The 25939-nt window shown below is 41.0% G+C and overlaps 1 protein-coding gene across 1 annotated transcript in view; it reads left to right on the forward strand.

The window, feature by feature from the left end:
• Window positions 1–25939, forward strand: part of kcnj6 (potassium inwardly rectifying channel subfamily J member 6) — a 132161-nt gene that overhangs the window by 48986 nt on the left and 57236 nt on the right. The window lies entirely within an intron of this gene.

The following is a 25939-nucleotide window of genomic DNA, read 5'->3' on the forward strand; positions in this document are numbered from 1 at the left end:
TTACTATTTGTTTTAGCACAGTCTGTCATTCTTTCTTTATGCCTCTTCTTAACCTTCCTTATTCCAGCCTTAGCCTTTCTCCTACATTTGAGATACTCCTCCTGATTTTCTCCTGTTGTTATTGTTCTGATATGCATTATATGTCCCCTTTTCTTTCCTTATTTTCTTGTCAATATCCTGAGGCATTCATGGTACTCTAGCTTTGGATAAACTATATTAATTCATCATGGGTATGTATCTGTCATGTTTCCTATTCATCTCTCTTTTGAAATCCTCCCATTTTTCATCCACTGTTTATCCACCAAAATGTAGTTCCAGTAAACGTGTTCCAGGTGAACATTTAAACCCCTAAAATCTGCCCTTTTCCAGTTTAGGATCTTAATTATTGACTGATTTTTATCATTTTCCAACTTAATATTGAACCTTATGCTATGACTGCTATTTACCAAATGCTCCCCCACTTTGACATTCTTCACTTGGCTTGCTTCATTTTCTAGGAGTACATCCAGCACAGCTCCTCCCTGAAAGGTCTTGAAATGTACTGTTCCGGAAAGTTCTCCTGTACACATTGCAGAAATTTCTCCCCTTCCATGGCCCACGCTGCTACCTTTTTTCCAGTCCACCCTAAGGTAATTGAAATCACCAAAGATCACAATCCTACTTGTCCTACAATCTGCCTACAAATGCTCTCTTCTAATTCCTCCCCACTAATTGGAGGACTGTAATAAATACCCAACAAGGACACTGCTCCCTTCCTGTTTCTCATCCCCAATTACATAGGTTCTAATTTAGGAACTACATCTCATTCAAAGGGCAATGATACTATCTTCAACCAAGTCTACTATACCTCCTCCCTTTCCATCCATCCTGTTTCTACTAAAAACCTTACAACCCAGGCTGTTTACTATCCAGTCCTGGTCTAGCTTGAGCCACATTTGCTATGTCATATCCCCCTCGAGCAATTTCTGCTTCCAGTTCGCCAGTTTTGTTTATTGTACTTCATGCATTTACATACATCCAATTTAATACTGCCTTTATCTCTTGCTCACCCGCTGGAAGGCTATCATTTCTTTGTTCACTGTCAACACTGAACCCTTCCCTCAATTTCTTTTCTCCATTCACTATTTTCTCTTTATGAGAGAAGTTCCAAAACTAAGCCCATTTGTCAATCCACCCCTCTGCCTGACAAGTTTAGATCCACCCTTACTACACTATTTACTCTTCAGCCAGGGGATTAGTTCCTCTTCTGTTTAGATGAAGCCATTTCTTATGAACAACTTTCCCAAAAATGATCCTAATGTCTCAGAAGTCCAAGCCCCTCCTTCTACACCATGCCTCAGGCCACATATTTACCTCCCTGATCTGCCTTTGCCTAAATGGTAAAACTTGTGGCACAGGAAGTATTTCTGAGATTACTGCCCTAGAGTGCCTGCATTTTTCAACCTACTTCCCATCTCCTGACATTAAGCCTGCAAAACCTTCAAGCTATCCTTTCCTATGCTGTTGCTTCCCACATGAAGTACAATCACTAGTTGTTCACCCTCCCTTTCCAGAAGTTTATCTGGTCGTTCCATTATGTCCTGAAACCTTGCACCTGGGAAGCAACAGACCATACGGGGCCCAGGATCTCAGCAGCAAGCAAGATGGTCTATCCCTCAAACTATTGAGTCACCGCTTATTATCTCCTTACTAACCTGCTGTTTTTTCTCAGTGTAGCCTCTGGGCACTGTGGTTTTCCCTTGAGTCATCCACCACTGACTCAGTCATGTTGCTCACTAAATAGGTAACTAAACTTTCATACCTATTAGACATCCACAAAGAGTCCTGAGTTTCCTGAACCTGCCGTCTCGTATCCTTTTGCTAATGGTCACCATTCACCTGCCATCTCTAGACTCCTCCTTGCCCACTTATCATGACATGAAGTGACCACTCTCTCATATGACTAATTCAGAAATCTCTCTCCTTCTTGTAGAGTGCATAGTGAGGAGATTCGTTGCTGCAAATCAGCCACATGTTGTTCCAGGTCTGCTACTGTCTGACACTTCATGCAATTATGACTGTCCACAATGTCTTCTGGATCCAAAATCCCCCACATGTTACATGCCTCACACATCACAAGCTTTCCTGGAGCCCCTGCTATTTTTACCGGTTATGATGATGGACACTGCTGAGGTTCTGCTGTTTCTAAGGTGTAATCACCTTTCTAAAAGCCACTCTTTTTTATTGGTTTGAGGAGGAGGGAGGGAGGCAGGAAACAATGTCCTTACTTTGTGCACAAAAATAATTGCGACTTATTTTGATTATTATTACCCAGCTAACCATCTAAAGTCTAATATTATCAGCCTATAGTATAGTGTAGGACCATTTAAAATATTCTGAGGAGTTCAATACTGTTAAAGTGATATTTCAGAATGATTTTAAGGTGCAGAATTTGCCATTAGTGATTATTGCCATAGTCATTGCTAAGACAGGGAGTAGTAGCAAGAGAGAAAGTATGATTGGTCTTGGTTTGATAATTATTGGAGTAGATCTTAGGAGAAGTTGTGTTCTTGGTAGGATTTGGACAGGTGCTGCTAAAGTCGAAGCTTCTGATAAGATTGCTTTTCTTATTTAGCATGCTGTGAACAGTGAAGCTTACCATGAGGCTAAAAACAGAATGATTTTTCTCCCAAGTCTCCTGTCACATGGTCTCTTACATCACTACTGATGTGAACTGACCAATAACATATTTGAGTATTAACCCTTAATTCTACACAAAACACTACTGGCCTTGGAAAACTGGTTCTAGATTCTCCCACAAGAGGAACTATCCTCTCCACATCCACCGTGTCAAGATTCCTCAGAATCTTACATGTTTCAAACAAGTTACCTCTTTTCCTTCTAATCTCCAGCAAATATAAGCCTTATCCTGCATTACCTTTTGTTCATTAAGGCATCTAGTTCATTCCAGGTATTAGTGTAATAAACCATTTCCACGGTTACCATTTTCTGGAATCTCTTCTGAAAAGTGGCATGACTGGATTTGAAGTAAGGTCAAGATGCAACTTGGTGCTGATGTAAACATATGGGATACAGCAGTAGGCCACTCAGCCCTTCAGGCCTGCTCCACCATTCAATAAGATCATGGCTGATCTAACGTTAACCTTAAATTTATATTCCTGCACTCCTGAAGATTTTTAAGAATCTAGCTACCTCTGCCTTAAAATATTGAAAGACTCTGCATCCACTGCCTTTTGAGGAAGGGAATTCACAAGCCTCAGTGAATTTCTTTTCATCTCTGTCATAAGTGAGTGACCTCTTATTTTTAAACAGTGAGCCCTAGTTCTTGATTCTCCCCTAACAGGAAACATGCTTTCCACATCAATCTGGTCAAGTGCTGTCAGGATCTTAAATGTGTCAATTAAGTCATCTTTGACTCTTCTAAACTCCAGAGGATACAGGCCTAGCCTGTCTCGCCTTTCATCACAAGGCAATCCATTCATTCCAGGTATTAGTTTGTAAACTTTTTCTGAACCGATGCATGAATATCCTTTTGCAAGTACAGTGCCCATAACTGTACACAGTACTCCAGTCTTACCAATAACTGAAGCATAACTTAATTTAGGGGTGTCACAGTGGCTCAGTGGTTAGCACTGCTATCTCACAGTGCCAGGAACCTGGTTCAAGTCCCACCTTGCGTGACAGTCTGTGTGGAGTTTGCACATTCTCCCCATGTCTGCATGGGTTTCCTCCGGGTGCTCCAGTTTCTTCCCACAATCCAAAGATGTGCAGGTTAGGTGAATTGGCCATGCTAAATTGCCCATAGTGTTAGGTGCTTTAGTCAGGGGTAAATATAGGGTAGGGAATGGGTCTGGGTGGGTTACTGTTCGGAGGGTTGGTGTGGACATGTTGGGCCAAAGGACTTGTTTCCATACTGTAGGGAATCTAATCTAATAACCTATATACTCTTGCATTTAATTCTCCACTCAATAAAAAGTAACACTATGTCAGCTTTCCTGATTAATTGCTGTACCTATAAACTAACCTTCTGTGATTCATGAAGTCGGACATTCAGGTCTCTCTGTATCTCAGTGCTCTGCAAGCTCTCAACATTTAGAGAACCGAGATGTTCTGATGAAGGGTCACTCAACCTGAAATGTTAACTCTGATGTCTTTCCACAGATGCTGCCAGACCTGCTGAGTTTTGCCAGCAGTTTCTATTTTTGCCTCTGATTTACAGCATCTGCAGTTCTTTCGGTTTTTATTCACGTTTTCCCACGTTGTACTCCACTTGCCAAAAATTTATGCACTCACTTAAACTTTCTATACCCCTTTGTCGGCTTCTTTTGTCCTCTTAACAACTCACTTTCCTACTTATTGATGCCCAGTATAGTTGAATAGATCACTAATAGCAGCCTACTTCACCAGCTCACTTTCGAGGTTCCCACAGAAAAATCAGCTTACCTGAGGGTTTTACATAATCTGGAAAGCAAATGTTCTGAATAAGATATAGAGAAGCTTGAGTGTTGCTCCTAGTTTCCTTGTTTCTTCCTCCCATGACTGGAATAAATAACAAATGGCCTGCTGAGGTCTAATATTAAATACCAGCTTCTGCAGATAGATCATGGCTTTTGTTTTAATTTTTATTAATGGTCTGACAGATGTACTAGCTCCTTGCCTAAAGGGCTGCTTGAGTGACAGAAGATAAAGGGTAAACACAGTAATTTTTGCAAAGGTACAGTAATTATACGCTGCTGCAATTCTACTTGACATTTCTCCTGCTTATTGGGTGGTCCAGCAAAGCCCCTATCCATGGGTTCACTGCAGCTGCTAATGCTTAATGAGTCAGCAGCTAATGTGGGCTGTGTAATGAAGCTTTCAAGGTTTTTTTTCATCAACCTGTTAAGAGATGTTACTTCTGGAGCAGGTGGGATATGAACCTGACCTCCTGGCTCAGAAGTGGGAACAATACCACACAAGACTCCATCAAGTTATCATGTCAACCATAGGGGCACCGAGGCACTTGAGGAACACTTGCAAAAAAAATGAATACTAAATCTCTAGAGATGAGGCGACTCATCAGAAATCAGCCCTAAAATGTGGTTATTTGTAACAGTGTTCCGAGATATCTTCCCATAATGTTCTTAATTTATTCTAAAAAAATGTTAGCTTTGAGGAAAGAGTAGGTAGAATAGAATTTTATTTTGGAACAGTTGATGCTGAGAGGAAGTTTAATTGATGTTATGAGCAATTGAGGCAGGTTCGACAAGAAAGACCCTATTTCCTTCAGCAGAGAGGTCAATAAAAAGGGGGCTTAGAATAGAATCCCTACAGTGTGGAAACTGGCCCTTTGGCCCAACAAGTCTACACCAACCATCCAAAGAGTAACCCATTCAGAACAATTCCCCTAACCTATATTTACCCCTGACTAATGCACCCTGAACACTATGGGCAATTTAACATGGCCAATTCACCTAACCTGCATTTGTGGGAGGAAACCAGAGGAAACCCACGCAGACACTGGGAGAATGTGTAAACTCCACACAGTCAGTCCCCTGAGGCTGGAATCTACCATGATGTATGTCACGTATTTTAGCTAAAACAAATGATTGTCAGCATAACTGTTTATATTCTCCAAGCCCAAGGACAGATCTACCAGACTATCCATGACTTCTATAAAATTGATTGAAGGCAGGAAACAGCAGAAATGTCTTGCCAAAAGCCACAATTACATTATATAAGTCAGAAAATAGATCAAGAAAATAGCATCCAGAACTTTTTGCATTGAATTACAATGGATATACAAATCAGAAACAGGCCATTTGATACAATCAGTCCCTACTGGTGTCTATGCTTCATTTGAACGTCATCCCGTTATTGCTCATCTAAATCTACCATCATATTCCCTGCTCACTCGTGTGCTTATATGATTTCTCCTTCAATTCATCTATATTACCTACTGTGATAGTAAGTTCCACATTCTTAGGCTAAAGAAGGTTATTCTGAATTCTCTTATGACCCCAGACCAGACTATCAATTTATGTTATGATCTGGCAAGGGACCCATGTATTTTATTTTTAAATTAAACAAAGCAAGAAGCTCCTCCTCTATTGCTGGGTAGAGTTGAATGGTGCTGGCAACTGTTGGAGCTGTCCGTTCTGTTAATGATACCAGTCACTGATTGCTAGCTTGTTTAGTACAAAATATGGATACAGTTAGAGGATTTCATCACAATTCCCACTTTAATTTCTTCAGGTGACTATCATATCAATGGCCTTAGTTATGCAGCTCCCCACAAGAGGAGATATTCTCTCTGAATCTCTCATATGTACTCATAAAATTCCACATTGTCTTGGTTTGTATTTTTAATTTCAAAATAAACTTATATGAAGTGTCTTGAGCATTTTCCTCAATGTTAAAGATACCTTATAAAAATGCTTAGTATTGCAAACTATAATGAACTTGCTTCAGCTGCTTATATAACCAATGCAAATTAGATCTTCATTAGATAATCAGTCCCAGCTGTTCTTTATATAATCAGCAATCATTGGATATTTATCTCAGTGCCATCTTTAGTCAAGCTTCATTGTGTGCTTTAGTGCTGATTCATTCAATATTCGACAGCCATTTCTTAAAATTCAAGGCTCTTGTTGCACAGTGGTAGTGTTTCTATTTCTGAGCCAGGAGGCCCAGGTTCAAGTCCTTCCTGCTCCAGAAACATGTAGTAACATCTCTGGATAGGTTGATTAGGAAAAGAACAAAAAAATCAAGCACTGTTGATGTTTTTTTTTGTAGCACATTAGTAGTGACCCTTCCTCTCAACTGGAACCTCTGGCTCAAGTCCCACTTGCACCATTATAACATCTCTGAACAAGTTGATTAGAAAATATATTGGACATTTATCTCAGTGCCATCTTTAGTCAAGTTTCATTCTATTCTTCCAGTAGTGATTTATCCAGTGTTTGACAGCCAACTCTTAATATTGAAGGCTGTTATTGTGGAGTGGTAGTTTCCCTATGTTTGAGCCAGAAGGCCAGGTTTCAAGTCCTACCTATGTGTCATAACATCTCTGAACAGGTTGGTTAGAAAATATCAATAACATTCTGAGGGAGATATGAAATGGTAGATACTCAAACAATGCTTCCCTTTGTGAGGGGAATCTAAAACAAGACATTAGTTAGGGTGAGAGGGGAAAGAGAAAAAAGGGACTTAAGGGGCAACTTTTTCACTCAGAGGGTGGTACATGTGTGGAATGAGCAGTCAGAGAAAGTGATGGAGGCGAGTACGATTGCAACATTTAAAAGGCATCTGGATGGGTATATGAACAGGAAGGGTTTGGAGGGATATGGGCCAGGTGCTGGCAGGTGGGACTAGATTGGGTTGGAATATCTGGTTGGCATGCACGAGTTGGATCGAAGGGTCTGTTTCCGTGCTGTGCGTCTCTATGACACTATAGATTCAATGTATGGGGTCTCCAATTGTGGGACCCCTATGGCACAATGGTTGTGTCGCTATCTCTGGGCTAAGAAGCATGGGTAAAGTCCCACCTGCTTCAGAGATGTGTCCAAACAGGTTAACAAAAGATATACAGTAGCACCTCAACATACAAACAACCCCGTTCATGAACAAATCGGTTTACGAACAGTATTGTATGTAAAATTTTGCTTCAACATACATACGAATTTCAAGGTACGAATGAAGGTATGAACGCAAAAAGCCCGTGTGCGATCACATGGTTTCATTGTTCTGCTTTGCTACGTGCTTGTTGAATGCAAAAGCTCTCTGGCCCTGCGTGATCTTATTCAATTCGTCTTTGGCGCATGCGCTGTGAACAGCGTTCGTTGCTATGTCCAAGCATTCTTACCCTATCTGAACAATGGGAAAAATTGATTCAGTTCATGAACTTTTCGGTTCGCGAACCGGGTCCCGGAACAGATTAAGTTCGTAAGTCGAGGTGCTACTGTATTGGACATTTATTACGGGAATATGGCAAGCTTCGATGTATCCTTCTTGTGTTGATTTTCTAATGTTTGACAGCTAGCTCTTATAATTGGGGCTCTTGTGGCTTTGCAGTAGCATTCGTATGTCTGGACCAGGAGGCCTGGGTTCAGGTCCCACCTGCTCCCTCGGTGTATCATGACATCTTTGAACAGGTTGACAGGAAAATATCTAAGTGTGGCTGAAATACCTACTCTTGTCAATGGCAGCATCCATACTGCTGTTACTATATTAAAATGTCAGATATAATCTGGAATATCGTCGATATATTTGACCCCACCAGTCCTTCTTGCTGGCATTACTCTAGACTATTGTAACCATCTGGGAGAGATGCCCACATACTTAGTCAGAAGAAAGGTTCAACCTTGATGAATGAGATTCTTTTATAAAATTCTTCAATCCTTGTAACAAGTTCATTACAGATTACTTAATAGTCAGTTGTATTACATGTAAAGGGTGGCACGGTGGCTCAATGGTTAGCACTGCTGCCTCACAGCACCAGGGTCCCAGGTTTAACTCCAGCCTCAGGTGACTGTCTGTGTGGAGTTTGCACATTCTCCCCATGTCAGTGATTTGCTCCGGTTTCCTCCCATGTTCCAAAGATGTGTAGGTCAGGTGAATTGGCCGTGCTAAATTGCCCATAGGTTAGGTGGGTTAGTCAGAGGGAAATGGGTCTGGGTGGGTTACTCTTCGGAGGGTTGGTGTGGACTTGTTGGGCTGAAGGGCCTGTCTCCACACTGTAGGGAATCTAAGACCTGTATGTGATTGTTTGTTGATGAGATACCTGACTCATAAATCCATATTACTACTTTAACTACGTATGTTAAGAAATCATTGAAGATCTGTGGGGAACACTCAAAGAACTCTTTATAACTTCATATAGTGCCTGAAAACAAACAATGCTGGAGATCACAGAGCTCTGATGAAGAGTCATCTAGACTTGAAATGTTAGCTTGCTTTCTCTCCATGGATGCTGCCTGACCCACTGTGATTTCTAGCATTTTTTGTTTTCAGATACTATCTAAAGTTGTGGAGAGTTTTTCAAGTGTTCCCCACAGTTCTTCAGTGAGTTCTTTAGCATTAACATATATAGTTAAAGTAGTAATATAGATTTACTGTTGAGTCAGGTATCTCATTAACCACAATCAGATACAGGTCTTACATGTAATATAATTAACTTTCTGTACTGAAAACGATTAAGAGTCATCTAGACTTGAAATGTTAGTTTGCTCTCTCCATGGATGCTGTCTGACCAGCTATGATTTCTAGCATTTTTGTTTTCAGTCCACATTCTAGCATCTGAAGTAATTTGTTCCTACATTTAGATAGTGCCTCCCAGGAACAGGACTTTATATCATAATGGGTGAAACTTATCTTGCAATGTCAGTTAACGATTTCATGTGCTAACTGAGTTATACAATATGTCTCCCCAAGTTTTTTTCCTGGTTGTTAAATTCTCTGTACAATTGTTACAATTCAGTAAGGTGAGTTTATTAGCCCCAAATACCCCGTGGGTTGAAGCTTACATTTATTTGGCTAAGTCCAAGTTTTGTTGTGCTTTTTCGGAAAGTTTCTTGCATGAGGCTTTGCACGTCTTCTTGCCCTATCTTACCAAACTCACCTCACTAATTGCCTACCGTGTCCCTGTGGTATGTACACACACTATTTCTGCAACAGCTTCCCACTCCCCACAATCCTGAAATTTGCTACAATTCCCTGTGCCTGTGTCATCTTTAAAAGCTTGCTGTGCACGAGACAAGCACTGTCAGTCCAGAGCTGCCCGAAACATGGCAAGCAGCAGGAATCAGTGTCCTCCTTTGTGGCAGGATCCTACTGGACAAGGTTGTGCTGACATGGGACCAGCAGAGGAGGCCACAGCACCAGTCCATGCCAGCCTGGTCTATGGTTGCCACCCAAGTTAAAGCAGTCTCAGCCATCTGAAGGAATGCCAGCACTATAAGGAGAAGGTCAAACTCCTTCTCTAATCTACTCTAAGTGCCCCACCACCCCCACATTCCTGATGAAGAGCTTATGCTTGAAACGCCGACTTTCCTGTTCCTTGAATGCTGCCTGACCAGCTGTACTTTTCCAGCCCCACACTCTCCAACTTGGTGGATGGGAGTTCGGCTTGTGTGATGGACTGGGTTGTGTTCACAACTCTCTGTAGTTCCTTACTGTCCTGGACAGAGCAGCTGCTGTACCAAGTCTTAATGCATCCAGATAGAATGCTTTCCATGATGCATCTGTAAAGGTTGGTAAAGGTCCTTACGGACATGCTGAATTACCTTAGTCTCCTGAAGGAGATGGTGTTGTTGTGCTTTCTTGACTATCACATCAATGTGGGTGATTCAGGACAGATTGTGAGTGAAAATCATTCCTCGGAACTTGGCAATCTCAACCCTCTCCACCTCAATTCCATTGATATAGGTAAGGACGTGTCCTCCTTCTTTCTTCCTGAGGTCAATGACCAGCTCCCTTATTTTGTTGGTGTTGATGGAAAGATTGATATCTTTACATCATGCCACCAAGCACTCTATCGCTTCCCTGTATTCTGTCTTGTCACTGTTTGTTATCCAGCCTACAATGGTGGTGTCATCAGCGAACTTATCGATAGAGTTAGGACGAAATTTGGCCACACAGTTATGAGTGTACAGGGAGTACAGTAAGGGACTGAGCACGCATTCTTGTGGGGTGCCAGTGTCGAGGATTATTGTGGAGGCAGCACTGTTGCCTATCTTCATTGATTGCACCCTGTGCGTCAGGAGGTCAAGGATCCAGTTGCAGAGGGCAGACCTGAGACCGAGGTCTCAAAGTGTGGAGATTAGTTTGGTTGGGATTATAGTGTTGAAGGCGGAGCTGTAGTCGAAATTGATGTGAGCCATGAATAACTCAAAACATTTCATAATTATGGAGGTCAGAACCACTGGGCAATAGTCATTGAGGCACGCTGTGTGTTTTCTTTGGTACCAGGATGGTGGACTGAATTTACAGCTCCCAGGAGCAGCACTATTAATTCTGAAGGGTGAAGCTTATTTTCTGATGTCAGTTAACCCTTTCAGGTGCTAACTGCTTTAAACAACAGGATGTACCAAATCTGACACCTAATCTTTTAATAAAAAGGATGAATCATCATGTAGCCATCTGCTGAACTATGACTTGATTGTGAGGAAATTGTTTGACACTTACTGAAAAAAATTATCGAACAGGAAAGACTTGAGATTAGTCAGAATTCTTTCAGAAATCTCAGGTGAATATGGGTGAGGCATTCTATTCTATCAACCCTAATTTCACAAAGATGTTCACTACTTCCATTTACCCCATAGACACAAAAGCTGTACAGCAAGCTGACTGAAAGGTAGTAAAAGATGGAAAGGTGTAGGAAGGTGTTAATGGTTCACTGATGTGGAGGTGCTGGTGTTGGGCTGGGATGGACAAAATCAGGAATTACGTGACACCAGGTTATAGTCCAACAGATTTATTTGAAATCACAAGCTTTCTGAGCACTACTCCTTCCTGTCAAAGAAGCAGCGCTTTGGAAGTTTGTGATTTCGGATAAACCTGTTGGACTATAACTTGGTGTCGTGTGACTTTTGACTTAATGGTTCAAGGTATCTTTGTTAATATCAAAGTAAGTATAATGAGCACTAATGCTAAAGAATCTGTGATAGCCTAAAGCAATTTGATCAGGATAAGTGAATGAGCAGAGGGGTAGTAGGTAGAGTCCAGCATAGAAATAGTCAAGATCGCAAGACTATCTTGTAGGCTTCAGAATGTATAACACACCAATGAGAATATTGCCTAGGAAATAAGGCAAGTAACAAAGAAGGTTAGAAATCAGGATAATTTGATGGTAGGTTATCAAAATCTATTGGTGAGATTGCAACTGGATTACTGTTTTTGGTCCCTAACCCTTTTGGTCGATAGGGTTAGGGTTAGGCAACATGTAGGTAACTTGGAAGATGTGAGAAGCTCATTCAGCCTCTCAACTTGTTCCAATATTTTACCAAGTCATGCTGACTGGTATCCCACTAACCTGTTATTCATCTCTTCATGCACTTGGCAAAAACTCCCCTGGGACATTGCTTTCTGGAGAAGAGAAGGAAGAGGGAAACTTGGTGACAATGTCTAAGATTCTCATAAGTATGGAGAAGATTCCCATTCAGGTATTTGATTTGAGGACTAGAGGGTGCTGTTTAATATTAGCATTGTCAAAACGAGATGGGAAATTTCCATTTTATTTAATAAGAGTGATACAATTGTGAATCACATAATGATCAGACTGTCAACAATTTTCAATGAGGAGGAAGGATACAGAGCTTTTAGTTGCAGAATAATGGTAAGGAAACTGATGGGAGGTTTATGAGGGTTAGATTGATTTGAGAAATGACCTTTCCTGACTCAGAATATTACAATATAAATTAGCATACTTCTAATTGTGAAAAGAGTCTTATTAGTTCTTAACACATGTCACAAACTTGGTATGATTTGCTTATATATTTTTGGATTTCATTTAAAGATGCATAGCACAGCTGCTTAAAACTGTAATCATAATTGGCATATATTATATATAACCTATGTATAGAATATCAAGTGGGTGAACTGATTAATTGCAGCAAATGGAGCTAAGGAACTATCTGATCATATATTTAACATGTCAATTCAGCCCAAAGTTGCAGTCAACAAGGCTAGATTAGATGACAAAAGAAGAGGTATGCATTGGAGGAAATGTGCTGTTCTGACACAACGGTTGTGTCCCTATCTCTGGACCAAGAGTCTCAGGTTTAAGTCCCATTGCTCCAGAGGTATGTAAAAACATCTTGAAAAAGATTGATTAGAAGATATCTATGTCAGAGAAAAGGGGATTTTGTGGAACATTTGAGCCAGGAAACTTGAGTTCAAGTCCCATCTACTCCAGATGTGCATCATAACATGCTTGAACAGATTGATTAGAAATATCTATCTGAGGAATATCCAGCTGTTCCTGATGAGAACTTTTATACTTTTCCTCAACTCAAAGAACTGCTTCGTGGTGGTGAGTATGAAACAAATTTGTTCATCTTTGCCCTTTCCTTTATTAACTGTTCCTCATTGGGATGTAGTGGATTGACCAGAAACCTCAGGTTTGTGAAATGTGTAAACATCATGTTTACTGCATGAGAACAGGCTTGTAATGGTGAAAGGACTTTTAATATTCATTAAGATTCAAAACTCAACCATATACCAGAAACTGCTATTGCATTGTGTCTGACACGAGGGTGATAATGCAGGATCCAATACATGCGTTCTGAGAAACAATCCCAGGGACATCCTTTGCCTATCTGACTATCCCAGTCAATATGGTTATTGCTGTACCATTCTGCCAAACTCCCATTATTTCTTCTTTCATGCTCCACCCTAGCTGTGTAGATACTATTTTGGGGGGGGAGGGGGGGGGTTGTACCTCTCTTCTACCAGTGACTTTCTGTTATAACATGTTCCATCCTTACCCTCATCCTGATATCCTGAACTTGGATCAGACTTCTCTATTGTTATAATTCCATCATTAACTTAGCTTTTCCTATTTTCCAGTGCTTCCTAAGTGTCCTATATCCTTCATCAATCCCAATCCATATCATGTGTGGCCAAGACTGGCAACCTAATGTTCCAGGGGACAGATGCTACAGGAAGGATTGAAAAGAGGGCAAGAGAGGAGAGGGAGAGACGTTTTTGATTAGGGATATCATTATGGCTGTATTTAGGGAGGATATTCCTTGGAATACGTCCAGGGAAGTTATTTAGGTGGAACTAAGAAATAAGAAAAAGATGATTACCTTATTGGCATTGTACTATAGACCCCCCCCCAGAGTTCAGCAGGAAATTGAGAAACAAATTTGTAAGAAAATCTCAATTGTCTATAAGAATAAAAGGGTGGTTCTGGTCAGGGCTTTTAACTTTCCAACCTAAAACTGGGACTGCCATAGTGTTAAAGGCTTGGACTCGGCAAGCCTCGGGAGAGAATAGGGCCCCTTAAAGATCATCAAGGCTGTCTATGTGAGAACTGCTGAAGAAAGGAGAGAAACCAAATGAGTATTTTGCATCAGTGTTTACCACGGAAAAGGATATAGAAGATATAGAACATGGGGAAATAAATAGCAGCATCTTTAAAAATGTCCATATTATAGACGAAGTAGTGCTGGACAGATTAAAACGCATAAAAGTGGATAAATCCCTGGGACCTGATCAGGTTTATCCTATAACTCTGTGGGAAGCTAGCGAAATGATTGCTGGGCCCCTTGCTGAGATATTTGTATCATCGATAGCCACAGGTGAGGTGCCGGAAGACTGGAGGTTAGCTAACATGGTACCACTATTTAAGAAAAGATGATAAGGAAAAAGCCAGGGAACTATAGACTGATGAACCTAACATCAGTGGTCAGCGAGTTGTTTGAGGGAATCCTGAGAAACAAGATTTACATGTATTTGGAAAGGCAAGGACTGATTAGGGATAGTCAACATGGCTTTGTGCATGGGAGATCATGTCTCACAAACTTGATTGAGTTTTTTTGAAGAACTAACAAAGAGGATTGATGAAGGCAGAGTGGTCAACGTGATCTACATGCACATCAGGAAAGCATTCAACAAGATTCCTCATGAAGACTGGTTAGCAAGGTTGGATCACGTGGAATATAGGGAGAACTAGCCATTTGGATACAGAACTGGCTCAAAGGTAGAAGACAGAGGGTGGTGGTGGTGGAGGGTTGTTTTTCAGTTTGGAGGCTTGTGACCAGTGGAGTGCCACAATGATTGGTGCTGGATCCACTAGTTTTTGTCATTTACATAAATGATTTGGGTGTAAACATAGGAAGTTATGTTAGTAAGTTTGCAGATGACATGAAAATTAGAAGTATAGTGGACAGTGAAGAAGGTTGCCTCAGAGTAGACTGGGATCTTGTTCAGATAGGCCAATGGGCTGAGGAGTGCTAGATGGAGTTTAATTTAGATAACTATGAGGTGCTGCATTTTGGAAAGGCAAATACGCTCACTGGTAAGGTCCTGGGTAGTGGTGCTGAACAAAGAGAGCTTGGAGTGCAGGTTCATCGTTCCTTGAAAGTGGAGATGCAGATAGATAAGATAGTGAAGAAGGTGTTTGCCTTGATTGATCAGTACAAAGAGTATAAGAATTCGAAGGTCATGTTGAGGCTGCACAGGACATTGATTAGACCACGTTTGGAATAATGTGAGCAATTCTGGTCTCCCTGATATAGGAAGGATGTTATGGACTTGAAAGGGTTCAGAAAAGATTTACAAGGATGTTGTCAGGTTTGGAGGATTTGAGCTATGGAGAAAGGCTGAACAGGCTGGGGGTATTTTTCCTGGAGCGTTGGAGACTGAGGAGTGACTTTTTAGAGGTTTATAAAATCATGAGGGGCCTGGATAGGGTAAATAGACGAGTGGGGGAGTCAAAAACTAGAGGGCATCTGTTTAGGGAGAGAGGGGAAAAACTTAAAAGGGACCTAAGGGGCAACGTTTTCACGCAGAAGGTGATGCATGTATAGAATGAGCTGCCAGAGGAAGAGTTGGAGGCTGATGCTATTACAACATTTAAAAGGAATTTGGATGGGTATATGAATAGGAAAGGTTTAGAGGAATATGGGCGAAATGCTGGCAAATGAGACAAGATTTACCTAGGCATCTGGTCAGCATAGACGATTTGGACTAAAGGGTCTATTTCTGTGCTGTACATCTCTATGACTCTCCATCTTGGTAGTGGCTCACAGATCATACTCATATTTTTCTATTTGTGCTCCCAATCCATCTGTTTCATTTTAATGCTATGCTCATTCAGATACAGGGAGATTAGTTTTAAACTTTTATTTTTTTTATAAATTCTCGTCATATCAGTTGGTTTACTTATAGATTCATACTGTCTATCCCATCCTGTTGTGGTCTGTTTATTATTTCCTCTTGCTGAGTTTCCTCTTTCCAATCCAAATTCCTCTCCAGTTCTGAGCAGATGTCTCGAACACTGGCACCAGGCGGCAACAGAGTAAGGTACACTCAAGCTCTTGGCTGCAGAGAACTGTGTCAATCCCTGCCACTATACAGTCACCAACGAGCACTTTGTTTTTATCTTACTCTTTTGAAAGACGTCCTCAGCATGATGCCACAGCCAGTTAGCTTCTCCACACTGCAGTGCTCACTCTCATGTAGACAAGCTGAAAGAATCTCAGATCTGTTAGGCAATTTCAAAGACTAAGCCTGCAATTGTGCCCTTTGGGCTTCCTTATATGTCTCATTTAAAGTCACACTCTCCTGTCCCTAAACACTGACCAAATCAGCAACCCTAATTCTGAGGGATGTGACTGCCTCATAGTACAAAGGTTCCAGGTAACTTTCCCTCCCTGATGTGTCTGTAAAACATCCTCCAATTTATAAATGCAGAGTTGAAGATATTTGAACTTCAAACGTGCACTGCAGATCTGTTGCTCAGGACCAAACTGGCATCCAGCAAATCCCACATTCTGCAGCTGTGACACATCAACTGCTCTTCCATCCTTAACTTGTTCTAATTAATAATTTAATTATTTTATTCAATTATATATTCAATTACATTTTTATATGTTTTAATTAATTTCTGTATAATGTTGAATCATAAAAACAAAATAAATCTTTGTCACTTACACATACCAACCCAAGGATTACATTCACCTCTTGTAGAGAAACAATCAATTTCTGAAGGCAGCGAAAGTTAGAAACAGGAAAACTAACAGAGCATCTCTTCCTCCCTTAGTTATTTAACTCCAGCACCCGAAGTTGCGCTCAATTGCTAAGTCACAGCAAAATAAAACAAAAAACTGCAAATGCTGGAAATCCGAAACAAAAACAGGAAGTTTTGGATGGAGAAACTCAACAGGTGTTGCAACATCTGTGGATGGAAGAACAGCTGATGTGTCACAGCTGAAGCATGTGGGATTTCCTGGCCAGTTTGGTCCTGAGCAACAGATCTGCAGCGAGTATTTGAAGTTCAAATAAGTATAACTCTGAGTATATGAGTTGGAGGATGTGGTGGAAATGGCAGCATATAAAGTTAAATGAAGTTGATGAGTTTGATATGCTCTAGCATAAAAGGGCTAGCTGACTCCCGTTAATGAGGAATCATTTAGATTAGATTACTTACAGTGTAGAAACAGGCCCTTCAGCCCACAAGTCCATGCCGACCCTCCGAAGAGCAACTCACCCAGACTTATTCCCCTAACTCTACAGGCAACTTAGCATGGCCAATTTACCTAACCTGCACATTTTTGGACTGTGGGAAGAAACCAGAGCACCCAGAGGAAACCCGCACAGACACGGGGAGAATGTGTAAACTCCACACAGACAGTTGCCTGAGGTGGGAATTGAACCCGGTTCTCTGGTACCGTGAGGCAGCAGCGCTAACCACTGTGCTATAGTGCCACCCACCATTGTGCTACTGTGCCGCCCATCTTAAGCTGCTTCTTAGTTAAGGTCAACTACTGTTTCACTGGAGGCTTCCTCAGTCTGGGAACTGCAGAATTTAAATATAAATGTTGATTTTCATTATATGCCAACTACAAACTATCAGCAAAATTAGATTTGATCAAAATAAATATTTAGACTCTCTTGTGCACCAACTGCAACCCCTCAGTTTGTGTAAATAGGTCATGCACAATAACAATATGTCTGTCAGTCAAATGATGATTAACCACAGTGGCACCTTTCAGCATATTTCTTATTTATTGAAGAGACATTTTAACCCAGTTTTACCGTGCTTGCAACTCATTCCTTGATAATTGGATTTTATTGAAAAACAACAGTCCAAAGTGAGTGAGTAAATAACAAGGAACAGATAGTTTCCCGGTTGCAGATGCTCTTATTCATTCACCAGGTTTATACAGAGAGAACTGACAGCATGGAAACCTTTGGTTTCAATAATAACAATCACACTTATTCATTTGGTGCTATGAACATAAACAGCCATCACACGGAATTTCACAGGGGCATTATAAGACAAAGATTGTCGCTAAGCTGCAAGAGGAGTCATTAGGTCAACTGACCAAAAGTATGTACTGGATTAATGGTGCTGGAAGACCACAGCAGTTCAGGCAGCATCCAATGAGCAGCAAAATCGACGTTTCGGGCAAAAGCCCTTCATCTGATTCCTGATGAAGGGCTTTTGCCCGAAACGTCGATTTCGCTGCTCGTTGGATGCTGGCTGAACTGCTGTGCTCTTCCAGCACCACTAATCCAGTATTTGCTTTCCAGCATCTGCAGTCATTGTTTTTACCTGACCAAACGTATGGTCAAAGGGATAGGTTTTAAGATGTACTGAGGTGTAAAGCTATTGGGATGGAATTTCAGAACTTGGGGCCCAAGGAACTGAAGACACAACCATCATTGGGTAGAGCAATTCTGATGAGGAATGCACAAAAGAATTAGAAGAATGTAGCTAGCTTGTTTGACACTCTATTCGCCACCTCCAACATCAAATCCCTCCATCATCTTTTCACAGTAACAGCAGTGTGTACCATTAAAGAAAGGACTGCTGCAACTCACTGAGGCTTCTTTCACAACACCTTCCTATCTCTGATCCCTACCACCTAGAAGTACAAAGGCAATAGAGGCATGGGAACATCACTACCTTTAAATACCCTTCCAGGCCATATACCATCCAGATTTGGAACCATGTAAATGTCCCTTTAGTATTTCAGGGCCAATATCATGGAATCCCCTTCCCAATAGCACCGTGGATATACTTACGGATTGCAGCTGTTCTAGAAGGCAGCTCATCACCATCTCCTCAAGGGCAGTTGGTGATGGACAATAAATGCTGAGTCAATGATACCTAGCTCACACAGAAGAAAAAACAAACAAATATACACACTGCATTCTCTCAGCTTTATACATAAACAGTTACACACTTTTTATTACTTGCGTGTTGTGACACGTAAACATTGCTGGTTAGGCCATCACTTGTTAACTTAATTGTCATTGAGAAGGTGAGCTGCCCCTGAAGTCTTTAAGTTATTTCACAGAGCTTATGGCAAGGAAATACCAGGTTCGCTGCATAGAATTAGATTTTCATAAGCATTGTTGCTGTGCTTTGAAGGCATGTTGCACAGATGGATACAAAGTATGATCTGAGTAGATTTCCCATTCAGTAAACAGGAAAATCCTCCACTACTCCTCCACAAAGGCTCCCTATCATCTTGATCAAATTATTGTTCCTCTGAAGTGTGATAGTAATGGAGGCTGGTGCTATCCAATTGACTCATGTAAGGCATCACAGCCAAGCCTGATTTTATCTTCATTAGTGTGGAAGCAGGTCATTTGGCCCATTGAGTCCATACCGAACCTCCAAACAGCATCCCATCTCAAGCCACCCAGTTATCCTATCCCTGTAATCCTATATCCCATGGCTAATTCACCTAGCTTGCATATCCCTGGACACTATGGACAATTTAGCATGGCCAATCTACCCTAACCTACACATTTTTGGACTGTGGGAGGAAACCCACACAGACAGTCACCTGAGAGTGGAATCGAACCTGGTAGCTTAGCTTCGTGAGGCAACAACGCTAACCACTGAGCCACTGTGCTGCTTCACCTTGGGGTATCTCCTGTCACTGGTCCAGGGGTATTATATACAATTGTAGTAGTTCTACTTCCAGCTGTGTTGAGATAAATGAAGCAAACATAAAGCAGGATTGATTCTGATCTTCATCGAGGGCAGCACTCTGGCATAGAGGGCAATATCACTCAAGTGCTCCTTGGGCCGTAGGCTATGGACAATATGTACTCAACCAGGCTTGCTTCAAACTGAGAAAAGAGAAACAATATCTGGAATAAAAGTCAATTTATAAAGTGCACTTTGTGTCGTCATGATGGAACATTTCATAAGATCTTAAAACCATAAGGTATAAGAGCAGAATTAGGCCATTTGGCCGATCGAGTCTGCACCACTATTCGATCATGGCTGGTATGTTTCTCAACCCCATTCTCTTACCTTCTTCCCACAACCCTTGATCTCCTTATTTCACAATGGAAGCCAGTTATACACAGCAAAGTCCTACAAATACCCAATGAAATAAGTGACCAGATATTCTCTTTTAGATGTTACTTGTGGGATAGAGATTGACAAAGACACCCTGGAGAACTTATCTGCTCTTCTTCAAATCGTCCCAGAAGCTGTTTCATAGCCATAAAAAAGGGTAGGCTTGGTTCAACACCTTAGCCAAAAGGCACGATCTCTGATAGTGTGCTGCTCCCTGTGTCTCAGACTTGTTTTTAATTAATTTGTTCACAGGCTGTGGGAGGGTGGCAATTATTGCCCATCCCTAATTTTCTTGAGGAGGTGATAGTAAGCTGCCTTCTTAATTTGTTGTAATCCATGTATAGTGGGTGCAGAAATCGTATTCCAAGATCCAGAGAAGGAACGGTGAGATCATTCCAAGTCAGAATGGTGTTGGTACACATCTGAAGTGGGGCTTGAACCCACAGCCTGTTCAATCACAGACAAGAATGCAACCACCAAGCCAATGGTGGTGTCTTCACCTGTGTGTATCAGCATCTTCAAATCATTCTACCAACACTTATTGCCAGCAGTATTTTTATTGCTTAGCACCTGGTTCCATTGTAGAAAGTGCACCTCTTTTCCACTCTGCAGTCACTTTGGTATGAATCTGGTTTTATATCATATGAGGAACATATAGTTACACACACTCATTATTATGTTCCCCATCGTTACCATAAGACAATAAATACCCCATAAGATATAGGAGCAGGCCATTTGGCCCATCAGGTCTGCTCCACCATTTGATCATGGTGCCTTTCAAAACAATCTGAGTCAACTTGCCATCCCATGAGCATCCTTTTGTCATGCAGTATAAATTATTGCTTCCTATGACATTTGGTCCTTTTGTGTCTGTTCTGCTGAGTTATTGACAACTAAACTTGTCTCTTGGAATAAATTGTTGTTCCTTTTGAGATTTGGTATTCTTGCAATTCCATCCTGATGAGTGCAAAATAAAAAACTTCAACAGCATGTCTCTTTTCCCTGCAATGTTCAAGTTCTGTCCAATCAAAATACTGATCACAGAATAATTACAGCACAGAAGAATATCATGCAGCTTATTATATCCTTCCTACCTCTCTGGAGGTGCATTTCACCTAGAGGCACCTGCATACCTTTGCCCATAGCTCTGTGCATTCCTTTTTTACAGATAAGAATCCAATAAATAAGTCAATTGCAGCTGCCTCTGCTACACTGTCAGGCAGTACTTTCTAGATCCTGACTACTTGGTGTATGAGAATGGTTTCTTCATGTGCCATTGCTTATTATACCAATTACCTTAAATCTGTACCCCCTTGTGCTTCCACCATCAGAACAGTTTTGCCCTATCTACAGTCATGTTTTTGAATACCTCTATCAAATCTCTTTTCAACTTACTCTTCTCCAAGGAGGACGGACCCACCTTCTCAAATCTAGCTGCATAACTGAATATCCCCACCCAGAACCATTCTCATGAATCTTCGTGGCACCCCTCAAAAGCCTTCATAATCTTCCTAAAGTGTGATCCTTAGAACTGTGTGCAATACTCCAGATGAGGGTAAAGTTTAAATAACATTACTGAAATTATGTCAATGACATCCTCAACTTGTTTATTGAGAAAGAAAAGTAGAAAATGGAAACAACGTTAAATGTAATAGCTATTCTTCCTTAATCTCTTCAAGTCAACAATTGTCACCTTTTATTCTCAATTTCCGCTCAGTCTTGCATTGTGTTCATTAATTTGGAAACATTCCTTGTTCTTCAAGTTGTCTTTTAACTTTGATTTTCTTTTTTGGCTGCCCTGATGAGAATAGAATATTAAATATAAATCCATTCATACCATCATATTAGTTACATCTTTCAATAGAAATCAAAATACAATGCTCTCATGAAGAACAGGTTTTTGGAAAATATAAGGAAAGTTTATATTTGTATCCCAGACTCAACCAACACATACTGATTGACTTGTTGAGGATGAATGCTGCATGTCAAGGTTCATTCTCTGGATCACTAAAGACATTTGACAGTAAGCAGTCTCTCTGAGATAGAATGCCCCCTTTTTGAGAGTGTCTTTGCACTGTGAAGGTAATGCAATCTTTCACTTACCTTACTTACAGTGTCACTGCTAAATCCACAAATGCCACAAATAGTTGTGCTGTAAGGTCAATGCAGTATTAGCTTCTTTGGTAACCAGCACATTCATAGCTGCACTTGCGACAATTTGCCTTCACCTACAGTGTTTTGACATGCCACCTAACACCATCCCAAAAAAGAGCCTAGGAAGTGGTATACATATCATAAAATAAAGGAAAACATTCCAAATCTCAACATCTAATGACAGTAATAAGACAGTAGGTTAGGTCTTAACAAGTGAAGGTCTATATTTAGCGCTCAGCAGAGTCTTGAACCTGAAGCACTCCCGGTGGTAGGTGAAACCCACAAGGAATGCACACTTCTTCCATCATTGTTGGCTTTCAATATATCATAACCAACCAACTGGCAGGCTGTCATTTATTGCCCGAGGAGCCTGTCAAAGCGACAATATTCAAGTGACCTAGTGACACAACAACACATGTCCAAGAACAGCAGTGTCACAGAGTAGAGACCATCTGAATGGCAATTACAAACAAATGCAGGTGGCCAGCCCAGAAAATTACAAGCTGAGAGCACAGAATCACATTTAGCGAGGATAATAGTGACAACATTTTATTGTTTTCACATTAGGTTCATTTGTAACTCTGAGACTTCCAGGCTTCCATTACCATTCTCTCTGACAATAACCACCTTGGGCCTTGTAATTGACTGAAACATCCTCTCTAATAGGGTAATGACTGTAATATTAAGAGGCTGAGCAATTTATTTCAGATTTTTGTGGAATGATCTGTGCATGATAGGAAGGAAATATTCAATTGGGTGCTTTCAGTGTGTTGCTGAGGCATATCAGAATGAGTAATGAAATCAAGTGGGGAACTCCCTCTATAGTTCAGGTTGCTAAGTGAACCATACACAGGATCCAAGCACTGATTATCCCAGCATGTGCTAGAACAGAAACATATGAATCTAAGCATTGTTTGCCTTTTCTGGAAGCAAATTCCAAACCTTTCCCATTCTTTTTATGTTGGAGTGTGAAATAACTCCACAGAAGCCAATGTCCTATCACCAAGTCACCCTTTATTTACACATGTATAGTACTTGACACTGGTCTGGCTTCCTCAGAGCCAGCTCTCAGAGTGAACAGAACCTCTGACACTTCTGTTTATACCTGTCAGCCAGGGCTCACTAATTGCACCAGATTAATTGCTCCAATCAAGGAACTCATATTCTATTATGTCCACCTGGCTGACCTCATTGTAATCATGATAGAGTATTTACTAAGTTTACCCCTGAAAGTTCTGGCTTTAAGTTTTAGGCTATGTCATCAATCCCAGAGTCCCCACCCATCAGAAATACTTCCTCTGTCTCCTCAATATCTTGAAAATGTTAATCAAGTTATCCCTAGACCTTCCAAATTCCAAAGAATATGACCCTTGTTGATCATCCATAGAGTCCTTAGAATCCAGAGTAAATCAACATTTAACTCTGTCCAAGGCCAGTGGCCTTCCAAGGTGAAGGAGCAGCTTACCATCTTCGATTCTGATGAACAGTGGCAGCCATTTTGTAGTCTCAATCTCAATCATTTCTGAGGTCCAAATGATTGTGCAATCTTCTAAGAGGTATTTCAATGAGAGGCCATCTCTGGGAGCCTCACTCAATTAATTCAAGCAGCTGGACTAAGCGGACCAGTGATGTTAATGGGAAGACTAGAAGCTCTGAGTGCCGTCTGAAGATTTAGAAAAGCTTGAAATAGGTCAGAGCCATGAGTGCCAGGCCATGAGTGTGACAGGGATGCCTTCTACTGGATGGTATGAGTAATTACAGGTGCTCCCACTTACCCTTCATCCTGCTACTGGGACCCTGCTTTCAGTAACCCACCAGGTCTATTTATCCTAGTCCCCGAGATATGCAATTCATTGGCCTTTTTGATTATTTTCCATGCTTGCTTGAAGCATTTTAATGATCTATCTAATTAGACAAAACGCTTTCATGGAACTAAAACAAAAATTGCAGGAGAAACACAGCATGTCTGGCATCATCTGTGGGAAGAAAGCAGAGTTAATGTTTCGAGTCCAGTGACTCTTCATCAGAGCTTTTAGGAGTTAGGAGGAAGTGGTATTTATGCTGAAAGTGGTGGTGGGGGTGGTGGTCGGAGGTGAGTGGATAGGTGGAGATAGAGCCCAGAAAGAAAGAGAGAGCAATATGAAACAGGTAGATTAACAAGAAGATAATGGAGAGCAGGCCAGGACATAAGAAAATAAAACTGAAAGAGCTGCAGATGCTGTAAATCAGAAAGAAAAACATAAATTGCTAGAAAAGCTCAGCAGGTCTGGCAGCAACTGTGAACAGAAATCAGCGTTAACATTTCAGGTCCAGTGACCCTTGCTCAGATAGCAGGCCAGAACACAAGAAAAACTAAATAAGAATGAGGAAATGGGTGAACTGTGCTGAATGCAATGCATATACTATGACAATGGGCTGAGGGGTATGTGAGAATGGATAACCATGCTGAAAGAAACCCATGTCCTAACAGGGCCAGGTGTGGGATGGGTTAAAAAAATAATTAAATGGTAGAATCAGGCATTAAGGGTATTGAGCTTGATGTTAAGTCCTAGGGACTGCAGGATCTCCAAGCGGAAAGTAGATGTCGTTCTTTTGTGGACTTCCATTACTTGAACTCTTCCATCATTTAGAAAACATTCTGTTCTGTCATTTGCAGTTCCAAAGTGGACAATCTCACATTTGACTGTCCCCATGATGGAATCCATTTCGTACAGTTTTTCTGATTCACTTAATCTGTCAATATCTGTTTGTAACTTCATACATCCATCTACACTTCTTACAGTGTTCATCAGCTCCTTGGATGCTGCCTGAACTGCTGTGCTCTTCCAGCACCACTAATCCAGAATCTGGTTTCCAGCATCTGCAGTCATTGTGTTTACCTCAGTAAAGTGACCAGTACAGTGGTCACCTTCCTGTCACCAGTAAGTTTGGATATGTGATTTTCTATTCAGTCATCCAAGTCATTAATAACTACAGCGAATATTGGAGGCCCAACAGTGATACCGCTAGTTACATCTTGCCAATTGGAGTACATTCCAATTCTCTCTGTCCAAGCCAATTTCCTAATCAGGTTCAGATCTGTGAACTTTGACTTTAGCTAAGTCTCTTATAAGAGGCTTTTTCAAGTGACTTCTTGAAGTCTATATAAATAAGATCCATCGACATTCAACTATCCACTACTTTAGCTACGCTTAAAAAAAACTTCAATCAGGTTCATTACGGAGGCTTCCATTTCACAAATCCATACTGGATTTTCTCAGGTCAGCTCATAACTTTGAAGAGTTCAGTGACCCCATCTTTAATTATAGACTCTAGCAATATCCACATGACTGATGTTAGATTAACTGTCTTTAATTTCCAGGACTCCCTCTGCCACCATTTCTTGGCTGACTTGAGTTGGCACAGAGTTCAGAATGTTATGTTTGGCTTCAGTATTTCATATTTCACCATTTAGATATTTATTTAATCAGTCCAGTGAAACAACCAGATCTGTTACAGGATTTACATGTATTTGGAAAGGCAAGGACTGATTAGGGGTAGTCAGCATGGCTCTGTGTGTGGGAAAACATGCAGTTCTGGTCTCCTTCCTATTGGAAGGATGTTGTGAAACTTGAAAGGGTTCAGAAAAGATTCACAAGAATGTGGCCAGGGTTGGAGGATTTGAGCTATAGGGAGAGGCTGAACAGGCTGGGGTTGTTTTCCCTGGAGAATCGGAGGCTGAGGAGTGACTTCATAGAGGTTTATAAAATCATGAGG

Source organism: Chiloscyllium punctatum, chromosome 15 (genome assembly GCF_047496795.1).
Source record: "Chiloscyllium punctatum isolate Juve2018m chromosome 15, sChiPun1.3, whole genome shotgun sequence".
Taxonomy (NCBI): domain Eukaryota; kingdom Metazoa; phylum Chordata; class Chondrichthyes; order Orectolobiformes; family Hemiscylliidae; genus Chiloscyllium; species Chiloscyllium punctatum.